Source organism: Panulirus ornatus, chromosome 10, assembly GCF_036320965.1.
Source record: "Panulirus ornatus isolate Po-2019 chromosome 10, ASM3632096v1, whole genome shotgun sequence".
Classification (NCBI taxonomy): Eukaryota; Metazoa; Arthropoda; class Malacostraca; order Decapoda; family Palinuridae; genus Panulirus; species Panulirus ornatus.
Window position 1 is genome coordinate 35,235,733 of NC_092233.1, and position 12,396 is coordinate 35,248,128.

The following is a 12,396-nucleotide window of genomic DNA, read 5'->3' on the forward strand; positions in this document are numbered from 1 at the left end:
TGTGGACCTTAAGAATTGATTTCATATGTTTTTTTGTGGAGATACATCTAATCTAATCATTTCATTTCAAGCTAGAAGTTTCAGTTTTCTAAATTATTTCTTACATTTTTCATATGTATATATATATATATATATATATATATATATATATATTATTATTTTTTTTTTTTATTATACTTTGTCGCTGTCTCCCGCGTTTGCGAGGTAGCGCAAGGAAACAGACGAAAGAAATGGCCCAACCCCCCCCCATACACATGTACATACACACGTCCACACACGCAAATATACATACCTACACAGCTTTCCATGGTTTACCCCGGACGCTTCACATGCCTTGGTTCAATCCACTGACAGCACGTCAACCCCTGTATACCACATCACTCCAATTCGCTCTATTTCTTGCCCTCCTTTCACCCTCCTGCATGTTCAGGCCCCGATCACACAAAATCCTTTTCACTCCATCTTTCCACCTCCAATTTGGTCTCCCTCTTCTCCTCGTTCCCTCCACCTCCGACACATATATCCTCTTGGTCAATCTTTCCTCACTCATTCTCTCCATGTGCCCAAACCATTTCAAAACACCCTCTTCTGCTCTCTCAACCACGCTCTTTTTATTTCCACACATCTCTCTTACCCTTACGTTACTTACTCGATCTAACCACCTCACACAACACATTGTCCTCAAGCATCTCATTTCCAGCACATCCATCCTCCTGCTCACAACTCTATCCATAGCTCACGCCTCGCAACCATACAACATTGTTGGAACCACTATTCCTTCAAACATACCCATTTTTGCTTTCCGAGATAATGTTCTCGACTTCCACACATTTTTCAAGGCTCCCAGAATTTTCGCCCCCTCCCCCACCCTATGATCCACTTCCGCTTCCATGGTTCCATCCGCTGACAGATCCACTCCCAGATATCTAAAACACTTCACTTCCTCCAGTTTTTCTCCATTCAAACTCACCTCCCAATTGACTTGACCCTCAACCCTACTGTACCTAATAACCTTGCTCTTATTCACATTTACTCTTAACTTTCTTCTTCCACACACTTTACCAAACTCCGTCACCAGCTTCTGCAGTTTCTCACATGAATCCGCCACCAGCGCTGTATCATCAGCGAACAACAACTGACTCACTTCCCAAGCTCTCTCATCCCCAACAGACTTCATACTTGCCCCTCCTTCCAAAACTCTTGCATTTACCTCCCTAACAACCCCATCCATAAACAAATTAAACAACCATGGAGACATCACACACCCCTGCCGCAAACCTACATTCACTGAGAACCAATCACTTTCCTCTCTTCCTACACGTACACATGCCTTACATCCTCGATAAAAACTTTTCACTGCTTCCAACAACTTGCCTCCCACACCATATATTCTTAATACCTTCCACAGAGCATCTCTATTATATGCCTTCTCCAGATCCATAAATGCTACATACAAATCCATTTGCTTTTCTAAGTATTTCTCACATACATTCTTCAAAGCAAACACCTGATCCACACATCCTCTACCACTTCTGAAACCACACTGCTCTTCCCCAATCTGATGCTCTGTACATGCCTTCACCCTCTCAATCAGTACCCTCCCATATAATTTACCAGGAATACTCAACAAACTTATACCTCTGTAATTTGAGCACTCACTCTTATCCCCTTTGCCTTTGTACAATGGCACTATGCACGCATTCCGCCAATCCTCAGGCACCTCACCATGAGTCATACATACATTAAATAACCTTACCAACCAGTCAACAATACAGTCACCCCCTTTTTTAATAAATTCCACTGCAATACCATCCAAAACTGCTGCCTTGCCGGCTTTCATCTTCCGCAAAGCTTTTACTACCTCTTCTCTGTTTACCAAATCATTTTCCCTAACCCTCTCACTTTGCACACCACCTCGACCCAAACACCCTATATCTGCCACTTTGTCATCAGACACATTCAACAAACCTTCAAAATACTCATTCCATCTCCTTCTCACATCACCACTACCCATTTACGCCCTTCACTGAAGTTCCCATTTGCTCCCTTGTCTTACGCACCCTATTTACCTCCTTCCAGAACATCTTTTTATTCTCCCTAAAATTTACTGATAGTCTCTCACCCCAACTCTCATTTGCCCTTTTTTTCACCTCTTGCACCTTTCTCTTGACCTCCTGTCTCTTTCTTTTATACTTCTCCCACTCATATATATATACATATATATATATATATATATATATTATTATTTTTTTTTTTTTATTATACTTTGTCGCTGTCTCCCGCGTTTGCGAGGTAGCGCAAGGAAACAGACGAAAGAAATGGCCCAACCCACCCCCATACACATGTATATACATACGTCCACACACACAAATATACATACCTACACAGCTTTCCATGGTTTACCCCAGACGCTTCACATGCCTTGATTCAATCCACTGACAGCACGTCAACCCCGGTATACCACATCGGTCCAATTCACTCTATTCCTTGCCCTCCTTTCACCCTCCTGCATGTTCAGGCCCTGATCACACAAAATCTTTTTCACTCCATCTTTCCACCTCCAATTTGGTCTCCCTCTTCTCCTCGTTCCCTCCACCTCCGACACATATATCCTCTTGGTCAATCTTTCCTCACTCATTCTCTCCATGTGCCCAACCCATTTCAAAATACCCTCTTCTGCTCTCTCAACCACGCTCTTTTTATTTCCACACATCTCTCTTACCCTTACGTTACTTACTCGATCAAACCACCTCACACCACACATTGTCCTCAAACATCTCATTTCCAGCACATCCATCCTCCTGCGCACCACTCTATCCATAGCCCACGCCTCGCAACCATACAACATTGTTGGAACCACTATTCCTTCAAACATACCCATTTTTGCTTTCCGAGATAATGTTCTCGACTTCCACACATTCTTCAAGGCTCCCAGAATTTTCGCCTCCTCCCCCACCCTATGATCCACTTCCGCTTCCATGGTTCCATCCGCTGCCAGATCCACTCCCAGATATCTAAAACACTTCACTTCCTCCAGTTTTTCTCCATTCAAACTCATCTCCCATTTTAATTGACCCTCAACCCTACTGTACCTAATAACCTTGCTTTTATTCACATTTACTCTTAACTTTCTTCTTTCACACACTTTACCAAACTCAGTCACCAGCTTCTGCAGTTTCTCACATGAATGTGTATGTGAGTATATGTGTGTATATATATATATGTGTGTGTATATATATATATATATATATATATATATATATATATATATATATATATATATATATATTTCTTTCAAACTATTCGCCATTTCCCGCGTTAGCGAGGTAGCATTAGGAACAGAGGACTGGGCCTTTTTTGGAATATCCTCACCTGGCCCCCTCTGTTCCTTCTTTTGGAAAATTAAAAAAAAAATGAGAGGGGAGGATTTCCAGCCCCCCGCTCCCTCCCCTTTTAGTCGCCTTCTACGACACGCAGGGAATACGTGGGAAGTATTCTTAATCCCCTATCCCCAGGGAAAATATATATATATATATTTTTATTATTTTTATATATATATATATATATATATATATATATATATATATATATATATATATATATATATATATATATGGGAGGATATTGATTGAGAGGGTGAAGGCATGTACAGAGCATCAGATTGGGGAAGAGTAGTGTGGTTTCAGAAGTGGTAGAGGATGTGTGGATCAGGTGTTTGCTTTGAAGAATGTATGTGAGAAATACTTAGAAAAGCAAATGGATTTGTATGTAGCATTTATGGATCTGGAGAAGGCATATGATAGAGTTGATAGAGATGCTCTGTGGAAGGTATTAAGAATATATGGTGTGGGAGGCAAGATGTTAGGAGCAGTGAAAAGTTTTTATCGAGGATGTAAGGCATGTGTACGTGTAGGAAGAGAGGAAAGTGATTGGTTCTCAGTGAATGTAGGTTTGCGGCAGGGGTGTGTGATGTCTCCATGGTTGTTTAATTTGTTTATGGATGGGGTTGTTAGGGAGGTGAATGCAAGAGTTTTGGAAAGAGGGGCTAGTATGAAGTCTGTTGGGGATGAGAGAGCTTGGGAAGTGAGTCAGTTGTTGTTCGCTGATGATACAGCGCTGGTGGCTGATTCATGTGAGAAACTGCAGAAGCTGGTGACTGAGTTTGGTAAAGTGTGTGAAAGAAGAAAGTTAAGAGTAAATGTGAATAAGACCAAGGTTATTAGGTACAGTAGGGTTGAGGGTCAAGTCAATTGGGAGGTGAGTTTGAATGGAGAAAAACTGGAGGAAGTGAAGTGTTTTAGATATCTGGGAGTGGATCTGGCAGCGGATGGAACCATGGAAGCGGAAGTGGATCATAGGGTGGGGGAGGGGGCGAAAATTCTGGGAGCCTTGAAGAATGTGTGGAAGTCGAGAACATTATCTCGGAAAGCAAAAATGGGTATGTTTGAAGGAATAGTGGTTCCAACAATGTTGTATGGTTGCGAGGCGTGGGCTATGGATAGAGTGGTGCGCAGGAGGATGGATGTGCTGGGAATGAGATGTTTGAGGACAATGTGTGGTGTGAGGTGGTTTGATCGAGTAAGTAACGTAAGGGTAAGAGAGATGTGTGGAAATAAAAAGAGCGTGGTTGAGAGAGCAGAAGAGGGTGTTTTGAAATGGTTTGGGCACATGGAGAGAATGAGTGAGGAAAGATTGACCAAGAGGATATATGCGTCGGAGGTGGAGGGAACGAGGAGAAGAGGGAGACCAAATTGGAGGTGGAAAGATGGAGTGAAAAAGATTTTGTGTGATCGGGGCCTGAACATGCAGGAGGGTGAAAGGAGGGCAAGGAATAGAGTGAATTGGAGCGATGTGGTATACCGGGGTTGACGTGCTGTCAGTGGATTGAATCAAGTCATGTGAAGCGTCTGGGGTAAACCATGGAAAGCTGTGTAGGTATGTATATTTGCGTGTGTGGACGTATGTATATACATGTGTATGGGGGTGGGTTGGGCCATTTCTTTCGTCTGTTTCCTTGCGCTACCTCGCAAATGCGGGAGACAGCGACAAAGCAAAAAAAAAAAAAAAAAAATATATGTGTATATATATATATATATATATATATATATATATATATATATATATATATATATTATCCCTTGGGATAGGGGTGAAAGAATACTTCCCACGCATTCCTCACGTGTCGTAGAAGGCGACTAGAGGGGACGGGAGTGGGGGGCCAGAAATCCTCCCCTCCCTGTATTTTAACTTTCTAAAAATGGGAAACAGACGGAGTCACGCGGGGAGTGCTAATACTCCTCGTAGACTCACATTGGGGTGTCTAAATGTGTGTGGATGTAACCAAGATGTGAAAAAAGGAGACATAGGTAGTATGTTTGAGGAAAGGAACCTGGATGTTTTGACTCTGAGTGAAACGAAGCTCAAGGGTAAAGGGGAAGAGTGGTTCGGGAATGTCTTGGGAGTAAAGTCAGGGGTTAGTGAGAGGACAAGAGCAAGGGAAGGAGTAGCACTACTCCTGAAACAGGAGTTGTGGGAGTATGTGATAGAATGTAAGAAAGTAAATTCTCGATTAATATGGGTAAAACTGAAAGTTGATGGAGAGAGATGGGTGATTATTGGTGCATATGCACCTGGGCATGAGAAGAAAGATCATGAGAGGCAAATGTTTTGGGAGCAGCTGAATGAGTGTGTTAGTGGTTTTAATGCACGAGACCGGGTTATAGTGATTGGTGATTTGAATGCAAAGGTGAGTAATGTGGCAGTTGAGGGAATAATTGGTATACATGGGGTGTTCAGTGTTGTAAATGGAAATGGTGAAGAGCTTGTAGATTTATGTGCTGAAAAAGGACTGGTGATTGGGAATACCTGGTTTAAAAAGCGAGATATACATAAGTATACGTATGTAAGTAGGAGAGATGGCCAGAGAGCGTTATTGGATTACGTGTTAATTGACAGGCGCGCGAAAGAGAGACTTTTGGATGTTAATGTGCTGAGAGGTGCAACTGGAGGGATGTCTGATCATTATCTTGTGGAGGCTAAGGTGAAGATTTGTATGGGTTTTCAGAAAAGAAAAGTGAATGTTGGGGTGAAGAGGGTGGTGAGAGTAAGTGAGCTTGGGAAGGAGACTTGTGTGAGGAAGTACCAGGAGAGACTGAGTACAGAATGGAAAAAGGTGAGAACAATGGAAGTAAGGGGAGTGGGGGAGGAATGGGATGTATTTAGGGAATCAGTGATGGATTGCGCAAAAGATGCTTGTGGCATGAGAAACGTGGGAGGTGGGTTGATTAGAAAGGGTAGTGAGTGGTGGGATGAAGAAGTAAGAGTATTAGTGAAACAGAAGAGAGAGGCATTTGACGATTTTTGCAGGGAAAAAATGCAATTGAGTGGGAGATGTATAAAAGAAAGAGACAGGAGGTCAAGAGAAAGGTGCAAGAGGTGAAAAAGAGGGCAAATGAGAGTTGGGGTGAGAGAGTATCATTAAATTTTAAGGAGAATGAAAAGATGTTCTGGAAGGAGGTAAATAAAGTGCGTAAGACAAGGGAGCAAATGGGAACTTCATTGAAGGGCGCTAATGGGGAGGTGATAACAAGTAGTGGTGATGTGAGAAGGAGATGGAGTGAGTATTTTGAAGGTTTCTTGAATGTGTTTGATGATAGAGTGGCAGATATAGGGTGTTTTGGTCGAGGTGGTGTGCAAAGTGCGAGGGTTAGGGAAAATGAGTTGGTAAACAGAGAAGAGGTAGTAAAAGCGTTGCGGAAGATGAAAGCCGGCAAGGCAGCAGGTTTGGATGGTATTGCAGTGGAATTTATTAAAAAAGGGGGTGACTGTATTGTTGACTGGTTGGTAAGGTTATGTAATGTATGTATGACTCATGGTGAGGTGCCTGAGGATTGGCGGAATGCGTGCATAGTGCCATTGTACGAAGGCAAAGGGGATAAAAGTGAGTGCTCAAATTACAGAGGTATAAGTTTGTTGAGTATTCCTGGCAAATTATATGGGAGGGTATTGATTGAGAGGGTGAAGGCATGTACAGAGCATGAGATTGGGGAAGAGCAGTGTGGTTTCAGAAGTGGTAGAGGATGTGTGGATCAGGTGTTTCCTTTGAAGAATGTATGTGAGAAATACTTAGAAAAGCAAATGGATTTGTATGTAGCATTTATGGATCTGGAGAAGGCATATGATAGAGTTGATAGAGATGCTCTGTGGAAGGTATTAAGAATATATGGTGTGGGAGGCAAGTTGTTAGAAGCAGTGAAAAGTTTTTATCGAGGATGTAAGGCATGTGTACATGTAGGAAGAGAGGAAAGTGATTGGTTCTCAGTGAATGTAGGTTTGCGGCAGGGGTGTGTGATGTCTCCATGGTTGTTTAATTTGTTTATGGATGGGGTTGTTAGGGAGGTGAATGCAAGAGTTTTGGAAAGAGGGGCAAGTATGAAGTCTGTTGTGGATGAGAGAGCTTGGGAAGTGAGTCAGTTGTTGTTCGCTGATGATACAGCGCTGGTGGCTGATTCATGTGAGAAACTGCAGAAGCTGGTGACTGAGTTTGGTAAAGTGTGTGAAAGAAGAATGTTAAGAGTAAAAATGAATAAGAGCAAGGTTATTAGGTACAGTAGGGTTGAGGGTCAATTAAAATGGGAGGTGAGTTTGAATGGAGAAAAACTGGAGGAAGTGAAGTGTTTTAGATATCTGGGAGTGGATCTGGCAGCGGATGGAACCATGGAAGCGGAAGTGGATCATAGGGTTGGGGAGGGGGCAAAAATTCTGGGAGCCTTGAAAAATGTGTGGAAGTCGAGAACATTATCTCGGAAAGCAAAAATGGGTATGTTTGAAGGAATAGTGGTTCCAACAATGTTGTATGGTTGCGAGGCGTGGACTATGGATAGAGTTGTGCGCAGGAGGATGGATGTGCTGGAAATGAGATGTTTGAGGACAATGTGTGGTGTGAGGTGGTTTGATCGAGTAAGTAATGTAAGGGTAAGAGAGATGTGTGGAAATAAAAAGAGCGTGGTTGAGAGAGCAGAAGAGGGTGTTTTGAAATGGTTTGGGCACATGGATAGAATGAGTGAGGAAAGATTGACCAAGAGGATATATGTGTCGGAGGTGGAGGGAACGAGGAGAAGAGGGAGACCAAATTGGAGGTGGAAAGATGGAGTGAAAAAGATTTTGTGTGATCGGGGCCTGAACATGCAGGAGGGTGAAAGGAGGGCAAAGAATAGAGTGAATTGGAGGGATGTGGTATAGCGGGGTTGACGTGCTGTTAGTGGGTTGAATCAAGGCATGTGTATGGGGGGGGTTGGGCCATTTCTTTCGTCTGTTTCCTTGCGCTACCTCGCAAACGCGGGAGACAGCGACAAAGCAAAAAAAAAAAAAATATATATATATATATATATATATATATATATATATATATATATATATATATATATATATATATTATTATTTATTATACTTTGTCGCTGTCTCCCGCGTTTGCGAGGTAGCGCAAGGAAACAGACAAAAGAAATGGCCCAACCCCCCCCCCCATACACATGTATATACATACGTCCACACACGCAAATATACATACCTACACAGCTTTCCATGGTTTACCCCAGACGCTTCATATGCCTTGCTTCAATCCGCTAACAGCACGTCAACCCCGGTATACCACATCACTCCAATTCACTCTATTCCTTGCCCTCCTTTCACCCTCCTGCATGTTCAGGCCCCGATCGCACAAAATCTTTTTCACTCCATCTTTCCACCTCCAATTTGGTCTCCCTCTTCTCCTTGTTCCCTCCACCTCCGACACATATATCCTCTTGGTCAATCTTTCCTCACTCATCCTCTCCATGTGCCCAAACCACTTCAAAACACCCTCTTCTGCTCTCTCAACCACGTTCTTTTTATTTCCACACATCTCTCTTACCCTTACGTTACTCACTCGATCAAACCACCTCACACCACACATTGTCCTCAAACATCTCATTTCCAGCACATCCATCCTCCTGCGCACAACTCTATCCATAGCCCACGCCTCGCAACCATACAACATTGTTGGAACCACTATTCCTTCAAACATACCCATTTTTGCTTTCCGAGATAATGTTCTCGACTTCCACACATTCTTCAAGGCCCCCAGGATTTTCGCCCCCTCCCCCACCCTATGATCCACTTCCACTTCCATGGTTCCATCCGCTGCCAGATCCACTCCCAGATATCTAAAACACTTCACTTCCTCCAGTTTTTCTCCATTCAAACTCACCTCCCAATTGACTTGACCCTCAACCCTACTGTACCTAATAACCTTTCTCTTATTCACATTTACTCTTAACTTTCTTCTTCCACACACTTTTCCAAACTCAGTCACCAGCTTCTACAGTTTCTCACATGAATCAGCCACCAGCGCTGTATCATCAGCGAACAACAACTGACTCACTTCCCAAGCTCTCTCATCCCCAACAGACTTCATACTTGCCCCTCTTTCCAAAACTCTTGCATTTACCTCCCTAACAACCCCATCCATAAACAAATTAAACAACCATGGAGACATCACACACCCCTGCCGCAAACCTACATTCACTGAGAACCAATCACTTTCCTCTCTTCCTACACGTACACATGCCTTACATCCTCGATAAAAACTTTTCACTGCTTCTAACAACTTTCCTCCCACACCATATATTCTTAATACCTTCCACAGAGCATCTCTATCAACTCTATCATATGCCTTCTCCAGATCCATAAATGCTACATACAAATCCATTTGCTTTTCTAAGTATTTCTCACATACATTCTTCAAAGCAAACACCTGATCCACACATCCTCTACCACTTCTGAAACCACACTGCTCTTCCCCAATCTGATGCTCTTTACATGCCTTCACCCTCTCAATCAATACCCTCCCATATAATTTCCCAGGAATACTCAACAAACTTATACCTCTGTAATTTGAGCACTCACTCTTATCCCCTTTGCCTTTGTACAATGGCACTATGCACGCATTCTGCCAATCCTCAGGCACCTCACCATGAGTCATACATACATTAAATAACCTTACCAACCAGTCAACAATACAGTCACCCCCTTTTTTGGTAGATTCCACTGCAATACCATCCAAAACTGCTGCCTTGCCGGCTTTCATCTTCCGCAAAGCTTTCACTACCTCTTCTCTGTTTACCAAATCATTTTCCCTAACCCTCTCACTTTGCACACCACCTCGACCAAAACACCCTATATCTGCCACTCTATCATCAAACACATTCAACAAACCATCAAAATAATCACTCCATCTCCTTCTCACATCACCACTACTTGTTATCACCTCCCCATTTGCGCCCTTCACTGAAGTTCCCATTTGCTCCCTTGTCTTACGCACTTTATTTACCTCCTTCCAGAACATCTTTTTATTCTCCCTAAAATTTAATGATACTCTCTCACCCCAACTCTCATTTGCCCTTTTTTTCACCTCTTGCACCTTTCTCTTGACCTCCTGTCTCTTTCTTTTATACATCTCCCACTCAATTGCATTTTTTCCCTGCAAAAATCGTCCAAATGCCTCTCTCTTCTCTTTCACTAATACTCTTACTTCTTCATCCCACCACTCACTACCCTTTCTAATCAACCCACCTCCCACTCTTCTCATGCCACAAGCATCTTTTGCACAATCCATCACTGATTCCCTAAATACATCCCATTCCTCCCCCACTCCCCTTACTTCCATTGTTCTCACCTTTTTCCATTCTGTACTCAGTCTCTCCTGGTACTTCCTCACACAGGTCTCCTTCTCAAGCTCACTTACTCTCACCACCCTCTTCACCCCAACATTCACTCTTCTTTTCTGAAAACCCATACAAATCTTCACCTTAGCCTCCACAAGATAATGATCAGACATCCCTCCAGTTGCACCTCTCAGCACATTAACATCCAAAAGTCTCTCTTTCGCACGCCTGTCAATTAACACGTAATCCAATAACGCTCTCTGGCCATCTCTCCTACTTACATAAGTATACTTATGTATATCTCGCTTTTTAAACCAGGTATTCCCAATCATCAGTCCTTTTTCAGCACATAAATCTACAAGCTCTTCACCATTTCCATTTACAACACTGAACACCCCATGTATACCAATTATTCCCTCAACTGCCACATTACTCACCTTTGCATTCAAATCACCCATCACTATGACCCGGTCTCGTGCATCAAAACCACTAACACACTCATTCAGCTGCTCCCAAAACACTTGCCTCTCTTGATCTTTCTTCTCATGCCCAGGTGCATATGCACCAATAATCACCCACCTCTCTCCATCAACTTTCAGTTTTACCCATATTAATCGAGAATTTACTTTCTTACACTCTATCACATACTCCCACAACTCCTGTTTCAGGAGTATTGCTACTCCTTCCCTTGCTCTTGTCCTCTCACTCACCCCTGACTTTACTCCCCAGACATTCCCAAACCGCTCTTCCCCTTTACCCTTGAGCTTCGTTTCACTCAGAGCCAAAACATCCAGGTTCCTTTCCTCAAACATACTACCTATCTCTCCTTTTTTCACATCTTGGTTACATCCACACACATTTAGGCACCCCACTCTGAGCCTTCGAAGAGGATGAGCACTCCCCGCGTGACTCCTTCTTCTGTTTCCCATTTTAGAAAGTTAATACAAGGAGGGGAGGATTTCTGGCCTCCCGCTCCCGTCCCCTCTAGTGGTGACGGGAGTATTCCTGGTAAATTATACGGGAGGGTACTGATTGAGAGGGTGAAGGCATGTACAGAGCATCAGATTGGGGAAGAGCAGTCTGGTTTCAGAAGTGGTAGAGGATGTGTGGATCAGGTGTTTGCTTTGAAGAATGTATGTGAGAAATACTTAGAAAAGCAAATGGATTTGTATGTAGCATTTCTGGATCTGGAGAAGGCATATGATAGAGTTGATAGAGATGCTCTGTGGAAGGTATTAAGAATATATGGTGTGGGAGGAAAGTTGTTAGAAGCAGTGAAAAGTTTTTATCGAGGATGTAAGGCATGTGTACGTGTAGGAATAGAGGAAAGTTATTGGTTCTCAGTGAATGTAGGTTTGCGGCAGGGGTGTGTGATGTCTCCATGGTTGTTTAATTTGTTTATGGATGGGGTTGTTAGGGAGGTGAATGCAAGAGTTTTGGAAAGAGGGGCAAGTATGAAGTCTGTTGGGGATGAGAGAGCTTGGGAAGTGAGTCAGTTGTTGTTCGCTGATGATACAGCGCTGGTGGCTGATTCATGTGAGAAACTGCAGAAGCTGGTGACTGAGTTTGGAAAAGTTTGTGGAAGAAGAAAGTTAAGAGTAAATGTGAATAAGAGCAAGGTTATTAGGTACAGTAGGGTTGAGGGTCAAGTCAATTGGGAGGTGAGTTTGAATGGAGAAAAACTGGAGGAAGTGAA

The 12,396-nt window shown here is 42.9% G+C and overlaps 1 protein-coding gene across 4 annotated transcripts in view; it reads left to right on the top strand.

The window, feature by feature from the left end:
* The window catches only part of LOC139750902 (uncharacterized), a 465,731-nt gene that overhangs the window by 196,535 nt on the left and 256,800 nt on the right, over window positions 1-12,396 (top strand). The window lies entirely within an intron of this gene.